Source organism: Nicotiana attenuata, unplaced genomic scaffold (assembly GCF_001879085.1).
Source record: "Nicotiana attenuata strain UT unplaced genomic scaffold, NIATTr2, whole genome shotgun sequence".
NCBI lineage: Eukaryota > Viridiplantae > Streptophyta > Magnoliopsida > Solanales > Solanaceae > Nicotiana > Nicotiana attenuata.
Genome location: NW_017670273.1, coordinates 155577 through 182040, shown reverse-complemented (window position 1 = coordinate 182040; position 26464 = coordinate 155577). Strand labels below are relative to the sequence as shown.

Below are 26464 nucleotides of genomic sequence, written 5' to 3'. Positions count from 1 at the left end.
ATCCCAAACGGACGTCGATAACACTGAAATGCACTTCAACCCAAACTTATGAAATTTCTTCCAAAATGCTAACTTCCACAATAGGTGCCAAAACGCCCCCGGGTCACCCAAAATCCGATCCGGGCATACGCCCAAGTCAAAAATCATCATACTAACCTGCTGCTACCTTCAAATCCCGATTCCGATGTCGTTTACTCAAAATCCAATCCTAGTCAATTCTCTCAACTTAAAGCTTCCGAAATGAGAATTTCCTCTCCAAGTTAACTCCGAACTTCCCGAAATTTAATTCCGACCACGCATACAAGTCATAATACCTGAATTGAAGCTGGTCATGGCCTCAAATTGCTGAACGGCGCGCTAGGGCTCAAAACGACCGGTCGGGTCGCTACATCCTCTCCCACTTAAACATACGTTCGTCCTCGAACGTGCTAGGAACTGTGCTAGGGTTGTCTTGAATCACTGCTTAATACCTCGTGCACCTACCCGTGCTACCACAACTCAGTTGGGCACATCAGCTCAATCAAATCTAAAGATAACCTCTTTCATTTAGGCAAATAAGCCTTGGAGCCCAGTTTCAACATCCGAAATTCTTTGCCAGGCCTGCTTTCGACATATAAACACCGTATCAATCACCACACGCTGTACCAGAGCATGACTGCACACCCTTGCTGAATTCACACCATGCACCCCATCATTCACAAGACCATAACAACACTCTCTGATCACAATAGCCGATATTTCCCGAATCTGATGCTCACAATGCACCCCATGACATATATAAGTCCTGTTCCAACTCTCGTAATGCCGCCACGATGGAAAGGGGTGTGTAGAAATTCATAACCAACTACCGAATCAATGATTCACAGGGTCTATACCCTGCCAAGAACCATCACCTCTTTCTGAACCAAATAATGGCCTTTACTCTTTAATATACTTCACATATTCAGATTGCACTGATCCTAAGTCCAATGATCTCGTCTCACCCAGGAAGAACTGCTCAGGCAATAGCCACCCCCGGACATGGTCAAAAGTCTCATATGATACCACAACGTGCCAATAGGCTACCAATTTGACCGCGATACAATAGGAAAACGAACTCTGAAAAGGAAATCCAATTACCCCGCTCGCGAATCATACATGCGATGTGGTCAACATAATTTAACAGACACCCCGCTTGCGAATCATGCATGCGACGCGGGCACAAAGCTAATATAAGTTCCTCTCAGGAAAGGAGGAAACAAAACACATAAAACAGACACGGGGAACTGTACTCAACATCATACTGTTGCGGCGCACAACCCGATCCAAACAGCATACCTATGGCGGCGTGCCACCCGGTCCATACATAAAATTCACATAAGGAGGTACACACCGAGCTAGATTTCTCATTACAACAAGATATTGAATATCGGCCACAAGCACGCCATGTGCATAATACCATCCCTGGGGAGACATATAGTGCCATAAGCTACAATCTCAAGCACAACTGAGGTGCGATATACGATCTGAATCCCAAGAGCCATTTTGCTCATATAACATCATCTCTACGTGGAACCTCAACACATAAGCAATTTCCCAAGCAGTCTCACAACTCACACGGTGCAATGTTTCATTACATGAAATATCTGACGACGAAATAACACCCTGACCACTCCTCCATAAGGAGCGCATTACTGAAATGAACACGTCTGACCTGATATAGAGCCCATATCCACATTTAAATCCATCCACAGACCCCACGCTGGTTCTGATCGCACTGAACTAGGCTAATGACCCTTCAAAGGTCCATAATTACTTCCCGTTTTCTCATGACACACAAGAACAACCATCATAACCGGAGTAGTCCTCCATGGTCCACAACCCAATAAATCGAGTGCCCTCCAGGCATCCATCTCAAATTAGCAATATCACCACAATCCTCCTACTTGGTTTAACTCTTCAACCAATCAAGTGACTATATGCCACACTTATACAACCTTCCCGTGACTGATAACAGGTCTGTACATCCAGACCATCGACCGCACTAACGCTAAGGAGCGACCAAGAATCCTTAACCAGGATGCAAAGCATTTTTCACAAAACACCGATCTCAGGTGACGCTGAAGACAATACCAACTTACTTTAAACATCGGAACTACTTCCCTGCTCATCCGAGCTCGTGACATCTATGTCAACACCGAACAGCAACCTTGCTCCTCTCTTTGAATTTCGTACCATTCGCTGTACCCAACATGCCATCACACGATAGAACACGATCTTTCATCATAGATCCGTAACCACAATGGATTAATACTTCATCATATAAAACTCTTCACTTATCTCACTTCAGGAGAACCATAGCAACACACAGGTGAATTCTCATAACCGTAGAATATGCAAATCTCTAAGTAGTGGTCTAAGCTACCACAGCCCTTTCGGAGTCCGCCTATGCATAGCAGGCCATAGCAGTAGAATACTTCTGAATAACATCAATTACGACTGCCGACCAGCCTCACACGTACCGCCACAATTCACTTGCATAACTCAATCGTGCTGAAGGAACTGATCACTGCCACCAACATGCCAATTCAACTATGGCTAATCAATCTATCTTATTCCAATTTATCCTTGATTGCCTTAAAAATAACAATAACTCCATTCAACACATGACACACTCCATCCGCACTCATCCCGAGTGACCTTGAATCACGAGACCATGCTGTCTCAAATCCCCCGAACCATTTCATACCTCCCAAATGCTACACTGCAAGTCAAAGCATCATAGAACACCTTGTACCCCTTCTCATAAGCTGCTACCAAGCTTGATTCTTAACCGTATCTATAGGCTCGCAATCATTAATCACTACGCTTTGCCCTTTTGAACCCACTAGGACCGTTGCTGAGAGCCACTCGCTCTGACTTGGCCCAGAATATAATCAATCCCATAAATCCTCTAGCACATGAATACCTCCTCGGCGAAGCACCCGGCAGAATCACTTCCCTTGAAACCCACATCTATACAAGGCATAAATCCTGAATCCTTCCCCAAGTCTGAACATGGCCAATAAGGCCAACCTTAGCACGCCTCTAACAATTCCTTTGCTTGAATTACAACTTATGTTTTTTTTTCTGTAGCTGAAATAACCCATCAATATGCCAATAATCAGAAACCTCGCAAGTAGTTAACCGGACAATCCTTAATCATAGGCGGTGGGGCTCTCCCACTTAGCTTGAAGCCATTATTACACAAATTCTGGAATTCACCGGGATTCTTTATCTCTTGTTGACATAACCTTGCGCAATCAACTGCCAAAATTCTCGGTATCTTTCTGTAAAACCCCTTTTTTATACTCTGAATCATCAACCCTGTTCACACGACCGATCTCTTTGCTGTATAACCAATACAATTCTTCGCAGAAACTTCGCCAACCATGCGACCGCCGATTTGCTCACTGGATATAACCCGCCTGTGGAATTTACGTGCCGACATCTTCCAACGTTGTTGCACGGGGTACAATCACTACGACATCAATAACCCATCCTGAGTCCGAGCTCACTCTCTAGCTGCACAAGTTCATTCACCCCTCGAGGACATCAATTTAAATGTGCGGCAACATCCTTCCAATTCAAAGTTACATTGTATCCTTCTTCATTTCAAGTAGCTCCTTTCCGTTATATCAAATCTCCTGCCGCATAATAGCCCACACTTCAAATAAATCCGTAGGCCCAAATCACCAATCACAAAAAAAATTCCCAAATCACCCCAAACTCTCCCACTTTGGCGAAACTCACCTCTCTAGTCGACTACTCGACCTTTGCTTCTTATACTTGGCCTTCTAGAAATTTTAACTACCGCCTGACACTCCCCACATGTCCCTTCTCGTCCGTTGCTACTCAGTTGTTGTCTTAAATAGAATCTATCTTTGTGGCACTTGAACCCATAATTGTTGCTAACTTTACACCTTTTGGAAGATCATCTTCCTCATACCGTCGACATTAGAAACATTGATTCAATCCTGAACTACCGCACCTTGCGATATCTGATAGCCGCATTTTCAATACTACTTCACAATAGCTTACCCCAAAGGCGAGTTGTAGAAGATCATAACACTAGCGAACTTAGTACGTTCAATTAGGACAACGACACCTCATCATAGAAGAAAACTCCACCACGCTCGCAAAAACCAAGTCTCATTACTCCACCAGCCCACATCTAACCATTCTTAATCCGATTGCCTTTCCCCTGCCGGAAATAAAATACTGAATCTCTAGATTATGCACTGAGTAAACCTCCCTTCAAGTCATTAACTGCCCCGACACGTGGCAAGCATCCTACCATCACATCAATGCTGCGGAACAATCGTTTATAGCAACATGGCAACTTGTGCCTAGCCTCAGAGCTCTCAGAAGTACCGTTACTGAGCTGGAACGACAGAATATCCTTCCACAAGGCGATGATAATAGCTCAGACAACTATGCAAGGAGAAACACCTCGCACTGCATCGGTAGTACCATAACGATCCTGCCATACCCGACTTATAACCAGCGGTTCGCATCGCATAAGATTGAATAGGAAGGAATCAAAGGCATAAGCCTCCAGGGATCAAACCGCACGATAAGGAATCAAGAAGGGAAGTACTCCTAACAGTCCTGCAGCCTCCCGAGGATAAGTACAGCCGTCTCCGTACCGATCCGCGGGACTCTAGACTTGCTCATGACTTGTGAGACCCTGGGAACCTAGTGCTCTGATACCATGTTGTCACGACCCAAAATCCACTAAGGGTCGTGATGGCGCCGGACTCCATTGTCAGGCAAGCCAACAACAAATCACTAGCAACTTCACGTATTAGATATCTCTGAAATCACTTCTTTAATACGTTTAAACAATACATGATAAATTCTACTGAATAAATGATGAAACATTTAACAATTTTAAATTTCTGAATAAACCCATAGACATCCCCAGAACCCGGTGTCACAAGTGCATGAGCTATTGCTAAGAAACAATACAATACAACATCCGTCCGGAATACAAATTGGACAAAAAGTAAATACAATACACTGAAGGAGACTGTACTAGCTGCGGGTCGCCTCGAGTACTGCAGCTCACCTAGTCCTACTATCATCCATGCTGCTACGCCCAATAGGCCACTAGAAGTACATGTGCTTGTGCAACAAAAATGCACAGCAAGTGTAGTGTGAGTACGAAAACAACGTGTACTCAGTAAGTATCCCGCCTAATCTCGAAGAAGTAGAGACGAGATGGCAACTTCGACACTTACTAAAGGCCCAGTAATAGTATTATTAATGCGACAACTCACGAATTTATTAAGAACAACAGTAGGTTCAAATGAGTCCCTAAACAGGTGAAAGTTCCTTTTTATTTAAAGTCTCCGGATTCATAATCCATTAATTAACAACTATCTCAAGTCGGGAGAGCAGATAGCAATATCGATAAATCTCAAGGCAAGCAATACAAGCATGCGCAACTCATGCCGAGGTCGTACGGCCCGATCCAACATAAATGTAAAATGTGCACTGCCGAGGGTCGAGCGGCACGAACTATAGATGCATCTATTACCCCGCTCGCGAATCACCGATGCGACGCGGTCAAATTTACATAAACAATCACCCTGCTCGCGTATCATACCCTGCTCGCGTATCATACATGCGACGGAGGTACACACAGAAATACATGCTCAAACAGCAGATTAAGAGTTTATCGGGGAACATTTATCCAAATAAAAGCCAAATTCTCTTTTAACAATTTATGAAAATGAGGTTTAATCCTTTTTAGAAATTCATTTACCAATTCGATAGGATTTAAGCAATTCATACTGTCAATAACATTACAAGTATTCCAAGTACAGCATGCTTTTGGGTCCTAGACTACCCGAATAATAACATAATAGTAGCTACTCACGGACTCTCGTCACCTCGTGCCTACGTAGCCCCCACAAATAGGAGCACGTAACCAATTAATTCACCTATAGGTACAATTCCCTCTTACAAGGTTAGAAAGGAGACTCACCTCGCTCCGAAGATCCATAACCGGCATTCCACGCCCTTCCGAAGACTCAAATGGATGCACTACGCTCCAATACTAGCCAATAATTATGCGAATCAATGAATATATGCTCAATTACTCATTACAATCCAATAACAATTCCTAACCCCGATCGAAAAGTTGACAAAAATGCCCTCGGGCCCACGTGCCCGGATTCCGAAATTTTTCGAAGATAGAGTTTACCCATGAACTCACGAACTCAAATATATAATTTTCTCTTAATTCCATACCCAAAATCGTGGTCAAATTCCAAAAATATCAATTTTCTAGGTTTTCCCTCAAACCCCAAGTTTTCTACAAATTTCCATGTCCAAATCCATATATAATCATGTATTTAACTCAAAACTAACATAAATTACTTACATCATGCTTGGTGGTGAAAATGGCACCTCAAAGTTGCCCCAAATCGACTCCAACGGAAGAAAATGGGGTTGAAATGAACCCAACCCCCGATTTAAAAGAACCTCACTGCCTCCAGCATTTCCACATCTGCGGTCAGGGGACCGCATCTGCGGTCCCGCATCTGCGAGAAATGGACCGCATCTGCGAAATGGGCCAAAAGAGTTAGGAACGCTTCTGCGGTCTCGAAGCCGCATCTGCGGAGCCGCTTCTGCGGTTCCTAGCCTGGCCTGCCCTGGGCCGCTTCTGCGATGGAAGGACCGCATCTGCAGTCTCGCACCTACGGTCCACCAACCGCAGGTGCGGTTATGACAAAAGCAGCAACTTCAGCACTTCTCAAAATTTCATTTTCGATCCGTTAACCATCCGGAATCCACCCGAGGCCCCCGGGACCCCATCCAATCATACCAACCTGTCCCAAAACACATTACGGACTTGCTCGAGGCCTCAAATCATATCAAACAATGCTAAAACCACGAATCGACCTCCAATCCAAACTTTATGAACTTTAGAATCTCAAACTTCTACTTTCGATGTTTAAACCCATCAAATCATGTCCGATTGACTTCAAATTTTGCGCACAAGTCATATTCGATATTATGGACCTACTCCAACTTTCAGAATTGGATTCTGACCCCAATATCAAAAAGTCCACCTCCGGTCAAACCTCTCAAAAACCTTCAAATTTCTATCCTTAGCCAAATGGCTCCAAAATGCTCCCCGGACATCCGAATTCACTTCCGATCGCGCTCCCAACTCCAGAATCACCATGCGGAGCTACTCCCAGACTCGGAATCCCAAACGAACGTCGATAACACTGAAATACACTTCAACCCAAACTTATGAAATTTCTTCCAAAATGCTAACTTCCACAATAGGTGCCAAAACGCTCCCGGGTCACCCAAAATCCGATCCGGGCATACGCCCAAGTCTGAAATCATCATACGAACCTGCTGGAACCTTCGAATCCCAATTCTGATGTCGTTTACTCAAAAATCCAATCCTAGTCAATTCTCTCAACTTAAAGCTTCCGAAATGACAATTTCCTCTCCAAGTCAACTCCGAACTTCCCGAAATTTAATTCCGACCATGCGTACAAGTCATAATACCTGAATTGAAGCTGCTCATGGCCTCAAACTGCTGAACGGCATACTAGGGCTCAAAACGACCGGTCGGGTCGTTACACAATTGTTCCAGATGTCTTTTCTTTTTTTCTGTGCTAAAATGTGTTCCTTTTGTTGATTTTGTGGATGATGTTAATGATAGTGTCTAAGTCAATGTAGAAAATAATCCAAATGGTGCAAGTCCCATGGACAATGATCTGTCACCTATCAATATCTCACCTATATCACCTAATAACAGTCCAGTTATAAATTCTGAAAGTCACTCACCTCTAGAGTCACCTTTAACATCCAGTTTTAATGACCACTCACCACCAGTTTTGAATGATCATTCAATTCAAATTGATAATCAGAACCTCCTGCACTTAGAAGAACACAAAGAGAAATCAAAACACCTGGATACTTAAATGACTACATTCATGCTATGCCTAAACTACATTTCAATAGTTGTATACCATCTTTAAATTAATTACTTTCAAACCATCAATTTGTCTCCTGAAGCTTTAATCCATGGTAGCCACTCTTTGATGCAAAGTGTCTGTCATGATAATGACCCTTCTTCATATGAAGAGACTGCTATTAATCCTTCTTGGCAAGTAGCCATGACACAGGAATTTGAGGCATTACATGCCAATCACACATGGGACTTGGTCCCAATGCCAGAAGGAAAGAAAGCTATAGGTTGTAGGTGGGTGTATAAAGTGAAGCATAAAGCTGATGGAAGTATTGAAATATTTAAAGCTCGTTTGGTGCTAAAAGGATATACCTAACAAGAGTGAATAGATTACACAGAAACATTCTCACCAGTGATAAAGATGACCACTATGAGAGGAATTATAGCACTAGTTGTGAAGAGAGGGTGGGACATGTTTCAACTAGATATGAATAATGCCTTCCTTCATGGAGATTTGAATGAGAAAGTGTTTATGGAGATCCCACCTGGGTTAATGGTGCCTGAATTAGGGCTTGTTCGTAAGCTGAATAAATTTTTATATGGGCCGAAACAAGTCGGTAGGCAATGGTATGCCAAATTAACAGAAGCACTTTGCTCCAGAGGTTATGAGCATTCTATGCATGATTATTCATTATTCAATAGAATGAATGGGACATCTTTGGTGAAGTAGCAGTGTATGTTGATGATTTGATACTCACTGGAATAGATCTTGAAGAAATAGAACTTTTGATGAAGTTCTTACATGATAGTTTCAAGATTAACGATCTGGGAAGAATACACTATTTCCTTGGACTGGAAATTCTCTACAAGAATGATGAACTCATTATTTCCCAAAGAAAGTTTGTCATTGATCTCCTAAAAGAATATGACCGTCTCAGTTACAACGCCTTATCATCGCCTCTTGATCCAAATTTGAAACTCAAAGCAAATGAATAAGTTCCTCTATCAGATCCCAGCTGCTATAGAAAATTGGTTAGGAAGCTGAATTTCTTAACCAACACAAGATTGGATATAGCTTTCAGTGTTCAACATCTGAGCCAGTTTATGAAAGATCCAAGAGAACCACATTTAAAGTGTCACGACCCAAGTTCTCCCGCCGTGAACTATCGTGACGGCACCTAGTCTCTACGACTAGGTAAGCCTAACAAATTGCGAAAAAAGGAAATAAAATACGAAACTGGTAAGTTACGATTAAAGCATAATAAAAGAGTTTAAAATGTCGCTCGGCATATACAATACACACTCTCAAAACTAAAACAAAAACCCCCAAAACCCGGAATCTCATGAAATCACAAGCTAGAGAAGACTACATATTGTTCTAACTCCAGAATGTCTAATCAAAAGAAAATACAGGAAGTCTAAAGCTAAAGGGAAGAATAGAGAGGCACTTCTAGGTCAGCAGACACGGCAGATATACCTTGAAGTCTCTGATATCGCCTGCCTCACTGATAGAATGACTGAGCAGAAGAACCTGGATCTGCACATGAAAAATATGTGCAGGAAAGGGCATGAGTACACCACAGCGGTACCCAGTATGTGCCAAGCCTAACCTCGGTCGAGCAGTGACGGGGAAGGTCAGGACCCTACTGGTTATATATATATAAAACAAGGAAAAATAGTATGAAATGCGATAGTATAATTAAAATACTAACAATCGATAAAGAATGGAATCACAGAAAGAATATAACTTAGTACAGAGAGATAGCAACAGGGGATCCCCCAGGATATCGCCCCGTAGTCCCAAATATAAATGTGTAGAGGATCTCCCGAAATATCGTCCCGTAGTCCGAATCATAAATATGCAGGGGAATCTCCTGGAATACCAACCGTAGTCCCAAAGTAAATATTCAGTACAGGGAAATCTCCCGGGATGTCATCCCGTAGTCCCAAATATAAATGTGCAGGGAGATCTCCCGGAATACCGATCCGTAATCCCAAAGTAAACATGCAGGGGGATCTCCAGGGATATCGTCTCTTAGTCCCAAAGTAAACACACAACAGTCTCAAGAAAAGAATCTACAGTTCTATTCAAGTTCGTACCAAGAAAACAGAGATTTCTATTCTAAACATGCTGCACAAAATTCAAGTATAAAGTTTAAGTAGGTAGAATAGCTAAATCACTTAAGCAAGCTTTCCTAAGCTAAACAGTAGGCTTTTAAGATACAAGTAGTGTTCAACAAAAAGGAAACACAAATATGTACTTAATGAAAACGGGTTTGTTCCAACAATTAGCACGTGTACGCACTCGTCACCTCACGTACACGACATTCATACAACAACAATACCAAATCCTAAGGGGAGTTCCCCACACAAGGTTAGGCAAGACACTTACCTCGAACCAGCTCAAAATCAATCCGAAATCACGCTCTTGCCACGAGTATCCAACTCCGAGTGGCCCAAATCTAATCATATCAATGTCATAACGTAAATACAACTACAAATAACTAATTTGGCTAAAGAAATCGAAGCTAAGGCAAGAAAATACAAGAATGCCCAAAAATCCTTCCCGGGCCCATGTCTCGGAATCGGGTAAAAGTTACCAATTTAGAACACCCATTCACTCACGAGAACACTCATCCGAAAATCACTCAATTCCGACAACTAAAACCCAATCAAAACCCAAAAACATGGTTGGGGAACCTTTCCTCAATTCTCCCAATTTTTCACCCCAAATATGAAATTAAATGACCAAACTAAGCTTAGATTAATGGAATACAACCAAAAAGGGATTAGGAATCATTACCCAATGATCTTCTCTTCAAAATCCCCACGGAATCGTCTCCCACCGAGCTCCAATTCAATTTTTGTGTTATGAAATTTCAAACCCTCGAATTTTTTATATCTGCCCAGCGATTTTCGCATCTGCGGTTCATGGGCCGCACCTGCGGTCCCGCACCTGCGACTTGGGCTCCGCATCTACGGAATTTCATTAACTCGCTAGGCACCGCACCTGCGCTCCCTTCCCCGCAGATGCAGTCCGCTTCTGCGGTCCTTTAGCCGCATTTGCGGTCACTGGCCTTTGTGCCCTAAACTGCACCTGCGACTTCTTTCCTTGCTTCTGCAGGCCACACCTGCGGGCTCCTCATCGCATGTGCGAAAATACCAGAAGCAGCAAACTTCAGAATAGCCTAAGTCCAAATTCAACTTCCGTTAAGCATCCGAAACTCACCCGAGGCCCTCGGGACCTCAACCAAACATACCAACCAATCCTAAAACATCATACGGAATCAGTCCAACTCTCAAATCGCATCAAACAATGCTAAAACCACGAATCACCCTCCAATCCAAGCCTAAAGAACTTGAAATTTCAAGAATCCTACATCCGATACCGGAACCAACCAAACCATGTTTGATTGACCCCAAATTTTGCACACAAGTAACATTCAACACTATGGAGCTATTCCAACTTTCGGAATCGAATTCCGACCTCGATATCAAAATTTCACTATTGATCCGGAAACTTCAAAAATTTTAACTTTCGGCATTTCAAGCCTAAGTAAGCTACGGACCTCTAAAATACAATCCGAATACGCTCATAAGCCCAAAATCACTCAACGGAGCTAACGGAATCAACAGAATTCCATTCCGAGGCCGTCTTCACAATGTTCCGACTACGGTCCAAATTCTAAAGCGTAAGCTCTCATTTAGGGACTACGTATCCCAAAACACTCCAAAACTCCAAACGAATCCTCCCGGCAACTCATAGTAGCAGAAATAAATACGGAAAAAAGCAGTTAATAGGGGATCGGGGAACAAATTCTCAAAGCGACCGGCCGGGTCGTTGCATAAAGGCAGCCTATCACCTGTTAAGATACTTGAACACTGATCCGAGCCTAGGAATTTTCTTTTCCAAAGATAATGACTGCATGGTGAAAGCATACTGTGACTCTGACTGGGCATCCTGCCCAGATTCCAAGAAATTAGTCACTGGTTACATTGTCCTGCTGGCAAATAGCCCTATCAGCTGGAAATCAAAGAAGCAGGAAACCATTTCCTTGTCATCAGCAGAAGCAGAATATAAGTCCATCAGGAAAGTGGTTGGTGAGTTAGTGTGGTTGCAAAGGTTACTTGAGGAGCTCACAGTTCCATTCTCCAGTCCCATTGCAGTGTTTAGCGATAGTTCGTCAACACTTCACATAGCAAAGAACCCGGTATTCCACGAACGAACAAAGCACATTGAAGTCGACTACCATTTTATTCAAAACAAACTCCAAGAGGGCCTCATTTCTCTACATCACCTTGGGGCTAACCATCAACTTGCAGATATTTTCACTAAGGCCCTCACATGGATTAAACATTCAAGCATGCTTAGCAAGTTGGCAGTGATACCCTCACTTCCAACATGAGGGGGAGTATTGAGATATATTACACTATTTAAAACTGAGGTTGTACTTATAGCTTCAGCAGTTGTAATATTCAGCTAGTTTATTAAGAGACTAAGTCGGTTAGGTTTCCATTAGTTAGTTAGTTGGTTAGTTGGTTAGTTTTTTTTGCTTCTTTTTGATTGAGTAGCTGTATATATACAACATTACAGAGTAAATGCAATTGAGACTTTCACTTCTTAGTTCTCTTTTTCTCTGTTCTCGCACATGCTCCTAATTTGGGGCTTCTTCTCCAAATCTCCATTTCCACCATTCGAGCTCACCTCGAGCTCAATTGCTTCATTGTGTCACTGATTTTGATAGAGTTTTTTGAATTTCTTACGAAAAAAACCCTAGGTAATTTACATGCGGGTTCAAAATTACAAGATAATTTACATGAGGATTTTAAATTCCACAAATAGTAATAACCTTTGAAGGATTTTCCATCGGATTTTTGTTAGATGGAAAATTACAGGAAATTAAATTACCTGGAAATTTTCCTATATAATCCCTAGAAAAATCACCATGTAATTTTTGATTTTCTCGTAGTGATATGATTAAAATTTGATTATGGTTTCTTCCCCTGTTAAGCGTTTGATGTACATACAGATATATAATGGCTTTTCATTTGATTCAGATATTGTATATATACTTCATATTCTTATCTTTGAAATAATAATATCATTGAAATAAGAAAGAAGAGAAATATTCGAACTTGAATCTTCGATGATCTCGATGAGATTGATATTCCAATCTTTCTTCTTAGAACGTATTGATTTGACCCCATAAGCGGGACCAAGCATGTTGCCGCCAGTCACTTAACTTGATTGAATCCATTATGGATTAAATAAATCTAAGTAAATTGTAGTTTTGTTTTCCACTTAATTTATTCTCCCATATACGCCCAAATCGGTCAATAATATCAGAATCTGATAAATCGGACCAAACCGGTTTACTAATGGGATGCCCTAATACGGTACAAAAGTATATATATATATATATATATATATATATATATATATATATATATATATATATATATATATATATATATATATATATATATATATACACGAGTAATAGAGTTCAAAGTTTTGGAGTTCTCAGATAAACGCGTATAAGGGGAAACTTTTAAAACCCATGCTCTGATTATTGAGAATTCTGTATTATAATTGTTCAAAGGCGTGGGAAGTTTTTTAAAAAATAACACCGGTTCAAACATTCTGTAGATATGCCTTGGATCACGGGAATTTCTGACGGAGGCTAAGAGGTAAGCAACTAATTAGAGTACTAAATATTCGTTTAACATTTTCAACACCACACAACCCATGCATTACCTGTTATTACACTGTATTTGTAAAATAAATTCTGGAAATATAAATGAATATAAACAGTAATGAATATAAACAAAAATGACATAAACCAATTCGAGTCCACTGAATTCACAGTGTTTCCTTAAGGAATTTAATCCCCTCCTAGTACCCAAGGTTATGGATTATTTCCTCCCAGGATAGAACGAATTACACACTGGTGTAGTGGTACTTCAAACCCCAGTGTTTCAGCGAACACAAAGTTCGGTAGCAAATCACACTTACTTTTTGCTTTGTTTTGATGCTAAAAGTATGCAGAAGAAGGAGAGGAAACTCAGAAAATTGTAGTTAAAATTCTGAGCAGAATAGTGTTGTATTTATAGCCAAAGTTGGGTCTCTTCAGAATGGCTGTTTATGCAAAACGCCCACAACATAAATGCCATTACATAAATGGCCATTTACTCAATAATAAAGAGGGAAAATAAAGAGGGAAAATTGAAGAGGGTAGTTACTTTTCTGTTACCAAAACAGAAAAACGGATTGGATTTAACTATTAACAAATAAATTTGGTCCAAAAGGTTAATCAATCAATCGATCATTTGACCAAATCCGAATCCGAATCCGAATCCGAAGCCGAAGCCGTAGCCGAAGCCGAAGCCGAAGCCGAAGCCGAGCCGAGCGAGCGACGACGACGACGGCGCGAGGCTTGCCTTCTTCTCAACTCTTTAAGAGCTAGAAGAAGAGCAATTGCTTATATACCCATAAAAAACCTCTTCCTCTTCCAATATGGGACAATGCCCATTTGCCAAGGGAAGGGGAACTTAAAATTTCACTCAAAAATTTCATTTCCCTCCATTTCCTATTCACCCTCTTTTAAGTATTTAATATATTAATTAAATACCTTAAAAACCCAACAATCCCCCACATGAATGGGGAATGGCTATATCACGGAAGTATGCATGAAAAACTGTGTGATTCACAAGTAAGGATTAATTGCATCTGGATAAGTAGGTTTCCCTTTGAACTTTCCGTAGTGAACTTATGTCGGATATACTCGATCAATCGGTAGATTTGATATCTTTGAACCGTCGAACTTTAGTGTATACCTAGACAACCACAAGTCACACAACCAACCCTTAACCGTCTTTGGTTCTCATTGTTGTGTTCGTTTCAGCCATGAACACCGCCTGGTTTCATAAGTGCGTAGAGAACTGGCCTTACAATGTTCTCCTTGAAGCGGCTAACACTTCACACTTACATAGGTGATTCCTAAACGTGTCATCCCGTAGATACACTATTTGATATACCCCGTATCAAATTTAGAAATCATTAAAAAGCCTTAATGCTTTATCCTTGGTACTGAACATTGTCTCATCACGAGAATGGACCAAAAGTTTAGTTGACAATGTTGAACCGTCATAAATGACTTTGTTTGATCTCCTTGAACCTAGATCTTGGGATCTCCAGTCTTCTAGGTAGAGTTACCGCCACTATGACTTGTTCTCGGCCACAGTCCCATTCCCCTTGATGACTTCTCAACTACCTCTCTAGTTAGGCCTTTTGTAAGTGGATCCGACACATTATCACTTGACTTTACATAGTCAATCGTGATAATTCCTCTAGAGAGTAATTGTCTAACGGTTTTATGTCTTCGTCGTATATGGCGAGACTTACCGTTATACATAACGCTCCCAGCCCTTCCAATTGCCGCTTGACTATCACAATGTATGCATATTGGTGCCAACGGTTTGGGCCAAAATGGAATATCTTCCAAGAAATTCCGGAGCCATTCAGCTTCTTCACCGGCTTTATCCAAGGCTATGAACTCAGCCTCCATTGTAGAGCGGGCAATACAAGTTTGTTTGGATGACTTCCAAGATACCGCTCCTCCACCAATAGTGAATACATATCCACTTGTGGACTTGGAATCAGTTGATCCGGTGATCCAATTTGCATCACAGTATCCCTCAATGACCGCAGGATATTTATTGTAATGCAAAGCAAAGTCCTGGGTATGTACTAAATACCCCAAAACTCGTTTCATGGCCATCCAATGAGATTGGCCTGGATTGCTCGTATATCGACTCAATTTACTTATAGCACAAGCTATATCTGGTCGTGTACAATTCATGATGTACATTAAGCAACCCAACACACGAGCATAATCCAATTGTGATATGCTCTGGCCTTTGTTCTTTGCTAATGCAAGATTCACATCAATTGGAGTCTTTGCAACTTTAAAGCCCAAGTGCTTGAATTTTTCAAGTACTGTCTTAATATAATGAGATTGTGACAATGCTAGACCTTGAGAAGTCTTATGGATCTTAATTCCCAGAATTAAATCAGCAACTCCCAAGTCTTTCATATCAAACTTGCTAGTTAGCATACGCTTAGTAGCATTTATGTTGGCAATGTCATTACTCATTATGAGCATATCATCCACATATAAGCAAACAATGACTATGTGATTTGGAACATTTTTAATGTACACACATTTATCACATTCATTTATCTTAAATCCATTTGACAACATTGTTTGGTCAAATTTAGCATGCCATTGTTTGGGTGCTTGTTTTAATCCGTAAAGGGACTTAACAAGTCTACAGACCTTCTTTTCTTTACCTGGAACCACAAACCCTTCAGGTTGTTCCATGTAAATTTCTTCCTCCAACTCTCCATTTAAGAAGGCCGTCTTAACATCCATTTGATGAATTTCAAGACCATAAACTGCAGCTAACGCTACTAACGTTCGTATGGATGTAATTCTTGTAACTGGAGAGTATGTATCAAAGTAGTCAAGACCTTCTCGTTGTCTATACCCTTTGACCACAAGTCTTGCCTTATACTTGTCAATAGTACCATCATCTTTTATTTTCCTCTTAAAGATCCATTTAGATCCCAACGGTTTGTTTCCAGGAGGAAGATCAACCAATTCTCATGTATGGTTGTTTAGTATGGATTCTATTTCACTATTGACCGCCTCTTTCCATAACAATGATTCCGAAGAAGACATAGCTTCTTTAAATGTTTGAGGCTCATTTTCCAATAAGAAAGTCACAAAATCTGGTCCAAATGAAGTAGACGTTCTTTGACGTTTACTACGTCTTGGATCTTCTTGGTTAAGTGTACTTTCTTTTGTTTCTTCCCGAGGTCGTTTAGATCCTTCACCAATCGACTCACATTCCTTTTTATACGGATATATATTTTCAAAGAACTCAGCATTATCTGATTCTATAACCGTATTATTATGAATGTCGGGATTTTCTAATTTATGAACCAGAAATCGATATTTGACCAAATCCAAATCCGAATCCGAATCCGAAGCCGAAGCCGAAGCCGAAGCCGAAGCCGTAGCCGTAGCCGTAGCCGAAGCCGAAGCCGAGCCGAGCGAGCGACGACGACGACGGCGCGAGGCTTGCCTTCTTCTCAACTCTTTAAGAGCTAGAAGAAGAGCAATTGCTTATATACCCATAAAAACCTCTTCCTCTTCCAATATGGGACAATGCCCATTTGCCAAGGGAGAGGGAACTTAAAATTTCACTCAAAAATTTCATTTCCCTCCATTTCCCATTCACCCTCTTTTAAGTATTTAATATATTAATTAAATACCTTAAAAACCCAACATTACCATAATTGAAGCCCTCCAACTTTCCCATAAGAACAAACGGGGAGAAATTAAAAAATAGCCAGATTTACCACTGGTCGTTGAAAAATAGCCAAGTTTCAAAAGTCATCGAAATTTAGCCACTTTAAATCTGAGCGAAAACACTGTTCAAAATCCGGAAAAATACGCCCGCAAATTTTACGGGAGTTCCAGCATAAGTATGCTTGAACTCCCGTAAATTTTACGGGAGTTCCAGGATAACTATGCTGGAACTCCCGCAAATTTTACGGGAGTTCAAGCATAATTATGCTGGAACTCCCGCAAATTTTACGGGAGTTCCAGCAAGTATAATTGTCCATTATAATATACTGGAGTTTGGAGCACTGGTGCTCCAGTCTCCCGCAAATTTTACAGGAGTTAGCAAAGTATACCGGTCCAGCATAATATGCTGGAGTTCGTACACAAATGCACCAGAACTCCCGTATATTATACTGGACCGGTCCCTGTTGCAGCAAAATAGTGGCTATTTTTCATTGACTTGATAAACGCTGGCTATTTTTCATTGACCAATGTGAAAACTGACTATACCATGATATTTTAACGAACAAACGTGCTGGGCATAAAGCTAGTATATATTCATTTGTCTCATATTTTATGTCAAACATTTTTCTTTTTAAATTGCTTTAAAAGGAATGAAATCTTTTTCTTATCGAATGTAAGATGGAAAATATCATACATGTTAACAGTAGTCTCTCCTTTCATTTTATATAACTCTCTCTCTCTCTCCTTTTTAGTCTATTTTAATAATTTTTTATATTTAAAAATAATTTAACTTACCATTTAAAACATGATTTTATAATCACAAATCTATCATGATATTTTAAACAATATCACTGGTTCAAACATTCCATAGAGATGCCTTAGATCACGAAAATCTCTAGTACTGGCGGAGGCTAAAAGGTAAGCAACTAATTAGATTACTAGATATTAAAAAGTGAAAACTTCTCACTCTAGAAAGTAGATGACTATACCACCCATTTCCACTGGCATAACCACCTCAATCCAACCCAAACTACCAGATATTCCAACCAATACTATGACAAGCGTGAATCGATCAAATGATCATAATCCTACTCCCCTAGGAGACTCTCCCTCTTTCAAAGAAATACTACTCACCGGACCCCACTCTAACCTAATAGCACTAAAAGGGGAGATGTCTTCCCCAATGACCATACACCAAGAAGCGGAATTAACAACATCAGTAATGCATGACACGCGATTGGAGGAACCTGTAAAGGAAGGCTACTGTATTAGCCTATCACCAGATGATCTCCGGCGAATCTACCATCCTTGGAAATATTCAGTCATCATCAACTCTTAGGTAAACGAATTCTACACCACTACCTAAAGAGGAAAATCCAGGACTTGTGGAAACTTTCCGAAAACATTCCATCAATTGACCTGGGTGCAGACTACTATATTGTGAAATTCTCTAAGGAAGAGCATATGGTGAAAGCTTTACAGCAAGGTCCTTGGTTTATTAATGGCTATTTTTTATCAGTTCAAATGGGAAGCTAACTTTGTTGCTTCTGAGGCAAAGCCTCTCTCTACGGTTATATGGGTCTGTTTTCCCCAGCTTCCTACAGAATTTTACGATAGTTTAATCTTGCAAAGGATTGAAAACACGATAGGAAAACTATTAAAGGTTGATGCATGCACATCTGCTACTCTTAGGGAAAGATATGCAAGGCTGTGCGTGGAAATCCCCATGGATATTCCTGTTAGTCCTGTATTTTTATTGGCTCCCATAAGCAAGACATTTGCTATGAAGGAGAAAAGTTCTTGTGCAAAAATTGTGGGAGATTAGGCCATGTTGCCCCTCAATGTCATTACTCCATTAAAAAACAAAGTGCCAAGGCACCAGTTATCCCCACCAATCTTGAAAATACACAAAAGCAAGAGCAGGAGCCAATGGAGGACGACTGGAAAACAGTCTCCTTTGCCAAGACAAAAAGGAAGCTTACACGATCTTCTACAACTTCCACTCATAATCAAAATGTCCCAGGTATAAATGTCAGAATTTATGATGCTGATACAGATAAGTATCTCAACACTCAGAAGCTTAATTACGTGGAAAAATCTACTAGTGTTCAATATGGGAAAGATAAAAGAAAAATCCAAACCACTAATGAGCCGTTTTTCCCTAAATCTAATTTGATTAACAACCAATTCTCTAGTCTAATGGAATAGCCCATGGTTTTGGAGGAAACCACCTCTCCTAATTCTGATAGTATCCCTTCCTCCCAATGCATGCCTACTTTGCATGACACTTTGCAATATCTGAAGCCACACGTGGCCAACAGCATGCAACCCTCTACTCTTAGCTCACAATCATTAACTAAAAATCCTACTAACAAAAATCATTTGCTTAATCATCAACCTCTTAATAAAATAAATTCTAGCCTTAATAGTATGGATTTCTCTCCAGCAAACACCCCATGCACTGACATTATCTTTCCCGTTAATTCCAAAGCTCCTCTATCTCCACCAGCCAACGAGCTCTTTGAGGTATGCCAAATGGACACCTCTCACGACCAAGTGTCACAAACAAAATCCTCCAAGGATCTTGTTAACTCCCTTACTCTTCCCCAATCTGACCCAATGCAAGTAGAAAGTTCTACTATAAAGTTACCTAGGCAATTGTCTAGCACCAATCCCACTCGTCCAAAAATCCTTAATATAAACTCTGCCACTCAAAAAAATGCCAAGATTACCAATCTCATCGAGGAGGAGAAACAGACTTCTTCAAATCCTTTGTTACCAACACCTCCCAACAATGAACAACCTTCCTCCACTTCCCCCTCATCTCCCAGAGGCAACAGTTTACTACACCTCTCCCCCACTTCCCCAAAACTACCAACCCCTATCTTGGCTAGAAGCAGGACTGACGGGCCATGCAATCTCGTTCAATATGGACATCAATGGCCAGGACACGGTCCTTATAATCCAGAGCACCCCTTACCTTGCTCAACTAATATCGGAAGGGATGAGGCTAGCCATGAACAATTACATGAACCAAATATGGATCAACAATGTCCTACACCCCTTGGCTCTAACAATGAATCAAAATCTGATTCAAACCATGCAACAACAATGGAATCTTCCTCCCCAAGCAAACCCTCAAGCCCCATAAAATCCACCAGTAGAGCTTCCATTCTTCCTACCGGAGGAGCTCTCTCAAATCAACCCCATTTTCATGCCCTGGGACATGCATGCACATGCAAATGCCTAGAACAACATCCCAATGCAGATGGGAAACAATCCACCTCCCAATGTGCAAGAACCAGTAGAAAATCACCCAGAAGAGATGGAAGAAATAGATCCTCTACTTATGGAATCGAGTGTGGAATTTGCAAACCTAAACGAAGTAAAAGTACTACTATTCAAGGAGATGTTGAGCAAGAACTTCATACTGCCCTCCTTCAATATTCAAATGCTCAGTGGACATAAGGCCTCCACGGGACCCAACTGTGGGAACCATGCAGTGATCTTGGTTCCATGCCAAAGGAGGACCTCAAACTCCAACTTGGAGGAGGAGGAGATGACTGTCAACCCACCCCGCCAACCAAGAATGATGAGATCCACTAGAATCATCTTCTGAAATGTCCGTGGTGCTAACAATGACGACTTTCGTCGTAATTTAGGGACCTAGTTAACACTCATAGGCCTTGCTTAGTTGCTCTCCTTGAAACCAGAATGGCAACGCATGGTTCCCTTCTTAATGATTTCAATTTCTCTGAGATGATCGAAGTTCCCTCTGAAGGCCAATCTAGAGGAATGGCCATTCTCTATGACCATACCGTGGTCAGTGTTCATAATTTCACAAGGAGGGGTCAAGAAATTCATGCAATGATAGAGGTACTTCCCTTTGGCTTTACTTGGTTATTAAGCACTATCTACGCTAGTACTAATATTCATGCTAGAGATTCTATGTGGGAAAATCTTATTAATATTTCCAATAGCTACAAGGGAGGATGTTAGTGGGTGGAGATTTTGATGACATTACTATGTCATCCGAAAAATTTGGAGGAAGAACTGTCAGTATTAATAGGACCTCTAGGATTTGGAACTTTATTAACAAATGTAGACTTATGGACTTAGGTTATAAGGGTAGCAAATTTACGTGGTCCAACCATAGGAAAAGGTTTAAGGGTTTAATTATGGAATGACTAGATCGTTTTTTAGGTAATGAAGACTGGGCAAATCTTTTCCTTAATGCCACAGTAACCCATCTTTCAAAAACTTACTCTGACAACAATCCTCTTCTCTTAAACCTTAACTCCTTTACTCATGTAACTCTTCGTAAACCCTTTAGGATAGTGAATATTTGGTGTACTCATCCTGATTTTGTCAACTTAGTTCGTCAAAATTGGCTTAATCATAACCTCTTAGAAGCCACTCACAATTTTACTACCAACATCTCCAAGTGGAGTAAAGAAACTTTTGGTGATGTCTTTAAAAGAAAAAAGAGAATTCTGGCTCGCCTTAAGGGTATACAAAACTCCCTCAATTATACTCATAGTTCTTTTCTCCAAAGCCTAGAATCTTCTCTGAAAAATGACTTCAATAATATCCTTAAACTAGAAGAAGACTATTGGATACTTAGATAACGAATTTCATGGCTCAATGATGGGGACGCAAACACAAAAAATTTTCATATAAGTGCCTCTAATAGGAGAAGAAGAAACCATGTTAGCTTCATTAAAGATGACCAAGGGAATTGAGTTGACAATCATATTGATATCCTTACTCATGCTCAAAATTTTTTGAGAATGCTTTCACAACTTCCCACTGCTTTACAAAGAAATCGGATATTTTCAGTGGCCTTGTTAGTTTTGACTCCTTTGACCTCTCACCACTAGACAAGCCGCTTTCAAAAGGTGAAATTATCAAGGCTATCTTTTCTTTTAAACCTTACAAAGAGCCTGGTCCAGATGGTTTTCACCCATTCTTCTATCAAAAATACTGGAAATTTATCGAGCCTAGTGTTACTTCCTTTTGTCATGAAACCTTCACTTCCTACCAAATCCCTGCCAACATTAATTCCACTTATTTGTGCCTTATCCCTAAAATACACAATGCTAATAATCTTAGGAACTTCCGACCTATAGGATTATGCAACACCAGCTATAAAATCATCACTAAAATTATAGCTAATAGGTTAAAACCATTCCTAGACCAAATCATCAGCCCCTTCCAATCCAGCTTTCTAAAAAATAGAAGAGCTAGTGATAATGCAATCCTTATTCAAGAGATCATCCATAACTTCAAGAAAAGCTCCAGTAAAAAGAATAGGATGATCCTAAAAATTGACCTAGAAAAGGCTTTTGACAAGTTGGAATGGTCTTTCATATGTAGAACCCTTAAATATTTCAAAATCCCTCCTAACCTGTCAAAATTAATCATGTCCTGTATCACCACATCCAGTATGGCTGTTATTGTGAATGGTGCAAGGAGTGATTTTTTCTACCCTAGTAGAGGTATTAGACAAGGTGACCCCATATCTTCTTATATTTTTATTCTCTGCATGGAAATGTTATCACGTTATATTAATTTTCAAGTAGACATAAGATGGGATCCAATTACCTTTTGCTCAAATGGCCTTCCTCTATCTCACCTTTTTTTCGCAGATGACCTAACCCTTATGAGTCACATCAATCAAAAATCTTGCACTTCTATTAAGTCTGGCCTTGACATGTTTTGCAAGTACTCCGGTCAAAGCATCAACATGGCCAAATCAAAAATTATTTTTTCCAAAAACTGCACCAAAGACATTAAAGTTGCTACCTCTAGTTTCTTTGGTATAAAGAGTAGTAATTCTTTTGGAATATACTTAGGATTCCCCATACTGGATTCCACTCCAAAATCCAAAGACTTTCACTTCCTTATTGATAATATGCGAAGTCGTCTAGCAAATTGGAAAATTAATTATATTAACATGGCAGGTCGTACCACCCTTACATCCTCAACCTTTGCTAGTATTCTCAATTACGTAATGCAATATACCCTTCTCCCAGAAAAAATCCTTAAAACCATTAATACACTTCAAAGAGATTTTATCTAGGGATCCAATGATTCTAAAAAGAAACTACACCTCCTTAAATGGGATACAATTACTCTAGAAAAAAACAAAGGTGGCCTTGGCCTTAAGAAAGCTAAATCAAAAAACCTTGCTCTCCTAACAAGCCTTGCTTGGAGATTCCTAAACTATCCTCACACCCCTTGGGCCAAAGTCCTCAAGCAAACATATATATCTTCCCCTACTAAACTCAATCTTTTTGTTGGAAAAGTATCCTAAAAGGTTGGCACTTTTGTATAAAAGGTTGTTTGTGGCATATAGGTCATAACTCCTCCCTTGACATTTGGGATACAAAATGGATTCCAAAAAGCCCCTATCTTAGGAATATCATTAAGGGCCCTCTTACAAAAAAAGATTGCTCTATTACCATTAAAGACCTCATCACTCACAACACTTGGTCATTAGATAAAATCTCTCCAGTTCTGCCAAACAACTTAGTTGATAAAATTCAGTCCATTAGCTTACCAACATAAAGAAACCATGACTTCTTGACTTGGGAACCTAATAGCAATGGATTATTCTCTACATCTTCCTGTTACAACCTCATTGAGCCCAACGAGACTCCTTCGAAAAACTTTAGTTGGATCTGGGAATCTCAATGTCCCAACAAATTAAAATTTCTCCTATGGAAATATTATCACAATAGACTACCTTCTAGATCCTACCTTCATCATATAGAAATGAATGTAGACAAAATATGTACTGTATATCGCCAGCACGAAGAAGACATCCCCCATATTTTTATTCACTGCATTATGGCAAAAATAATTTGGCAATCCCTGAACATCAGTACTAACTGGCCTATTTCTGAGGATAACCTATGGGTAGACAAATTGAAAAATTCTAACTCGTCCATTCCTTCTACATTGCTTACTTGGTCCCAATTATTTCCCTTTGCAATTTGGAATCTCTGGCTAAATAGAAATAATAACCTCGAAAACAATACTTCTAACCGTGTTTTAATCTCTTCCGTTGTTAAGCAAGCGATTGAATTTGCATTACTAACATCTAGAGAAAGCTCTCCCTCAAAAAATATTATTTGCAACACTCAATGGCACAGACCCCGTGCTGGTTGGTTTAAGCTAAATACAGATGGAGCTTTCCACCAGACTCGCGCAGGAATAAGAGGAGTCATAAGAAATAACGCAGGAGAATGGATCATGGGATTCCAACAAAGAGTCCAAGCTGTAAATTGTACACATGCTGAAATTCTAGCTCTGGTAAAAGGCCTAGAGTTTATCTCTCAACACAACATATGGCCTCGTGAAATAGAAACTGATTCAACACAGTTAATTGATCTTTTAAAAGAGGGCAACACCTCTTACGATTTTTTGCTACAATCATGCAGGTACTTGATCTCCCAGAAGGACAAGGAAGTGGTGATCCGGCATAGCTTTAGACAAGGAAATGAAGTCGCTCACCTGCTAGTCCAGGAAGGAGCCAAGAAACCAATGCACTATGGTTTAGTCTGTTATGTTGTAACCCCTACCTTTGTTGAGTCCAGGATGCTGGAGGACAAGGAGGGTTTTTCTCCAAAAAAATAAATCTGTTTGTGAAAAGTAACTGTAGGAAACTTGCCAATCTTGGTAACCTAAATGCCATATATGGCCTTTCATCCTTTTGTAATGATTCGCTGGATCTTGTAATGGACGTTACGTAGTCTTACCAATAAAATTATTCCAGTTTCTCAAAAAAAAGAGTACTAGATATTCCTTTAACATTTTCAATACCACACAACCCATGCATTACCATAATTGTGAGTCCTCCCACTTTAGAGGCGGCAGTTTGCCTGTGCACAGCCATAAGAACAAACGTGCTGGGCATAAAGCTACTATTTCATTTGTCTCATATTTTATATCAAACGTTTTTCTTTTTAAATTGCTTTAAAAAGAATGATATCTTTTTCTTTATCATATGCGAGATGGAAAATGTCATACATGTTGAATATAGTCGTCTTTCCTTTTCATTTTCTTTAACTCTCTCTCTTTTTTAGTCTATTTTGACAATCTTTTGAATTTAAAAATAATTTAACATACTATTTAAACTTCACGACATTGACTTTATAGTCACAAATTGATGTTTTAACTTCAATACCACACAAGAGGAGGGGTGATTTGTGTGGAGTCCAATTTTTGCTTAAGCAGATTATGGAAGGATCTGGTTCTTCTAAGAGTTTCTTAACCTACTATTGCTGAAATAGTAAATGCGGAAAGTAAAGAACACAAGTATTTTACGTGGAAAACACCTGGCTCAAAAGGTGAAAAAACTACGACCTACTTCCCAGTAGGATTTCTCAAACTCTCCACTAAATCACTGAGCCAAAAACTACATTTACAAAAACACTTTTGTAAACCTAGGACTAACTCTGATCCCTTGTAGCAAACAGCCTCTAACTGTTGCGACAACTTCAAGTAAACTCTAACTTGAATACTCTGAGTACCTATTATAATTGCCTCTAGATAAAGCTGAAAGGTACAATATGAAAACACCTACTACAATTGAACCAGAATAAAAGACAGACACTTGGAACTGGTTCTTCTATCTGGTTCATGTAGCTTCAGGTTTGCACACTTGAATCACACACGAATTGCTTACAAAAATACCTTGCTATTTTGCTCTCAATTCTTGTTTAACTTCTGCATTTGTGCATTACCTGTAAAGTGAGAACATCCTACAATTTATAGAGTTAGTAGATGAAGAAATAACTAGAGTTCTAATGCTACTCTTCCTTAGTGGAAGAGTTGTAGTTGATCTCAACTTCTAACTCCTTCGCTATCTTGGATAGTGTTCTCTTTGAGTAAGGAGTCCTTCTCCTTATCAATTATGCAACCTTTTCGATCAGGAGATATCAAATATACCAAGTTAAGCTCATATCTTCACGTGCATCCCACATACTCGAATCTACCCGTTTCTATGCACACAAGGGATGGACCTGATTCATGCCTGGCTTCCTTTGTTAATCTTCAAAAATAACCTTCACTTGGGCCAAAAAATGTTCCCATTTTGATAATGATAAACTCTGTGCTTTTA

The 26464-nt window shown here is 40.1% G+C and overlaps 1 long non-coding RNA gene across 1 annotated transcript in view; it reads left to right on the top strand.

Annotated features, from left to right (window-relative positions):
• LOC109237088 overlaps positions 1-25084 on the top strand; it is a 29055-nt gene extending 3971 nt beyond the window's left edge. The window contains exons 2-3 of the long non-coding RNA XR_002069596.1: positions 13611-13651; positions 24783-25084. This is a non-coding gene — a long non-coding RNA (uncharacterized LOC109237088). The remainder of the gene's footprint in view (positions 1-13610; positions 13652-24782) is intronic.
• Positions 25085-26464: the final 1380 nt, after the last annotated feature.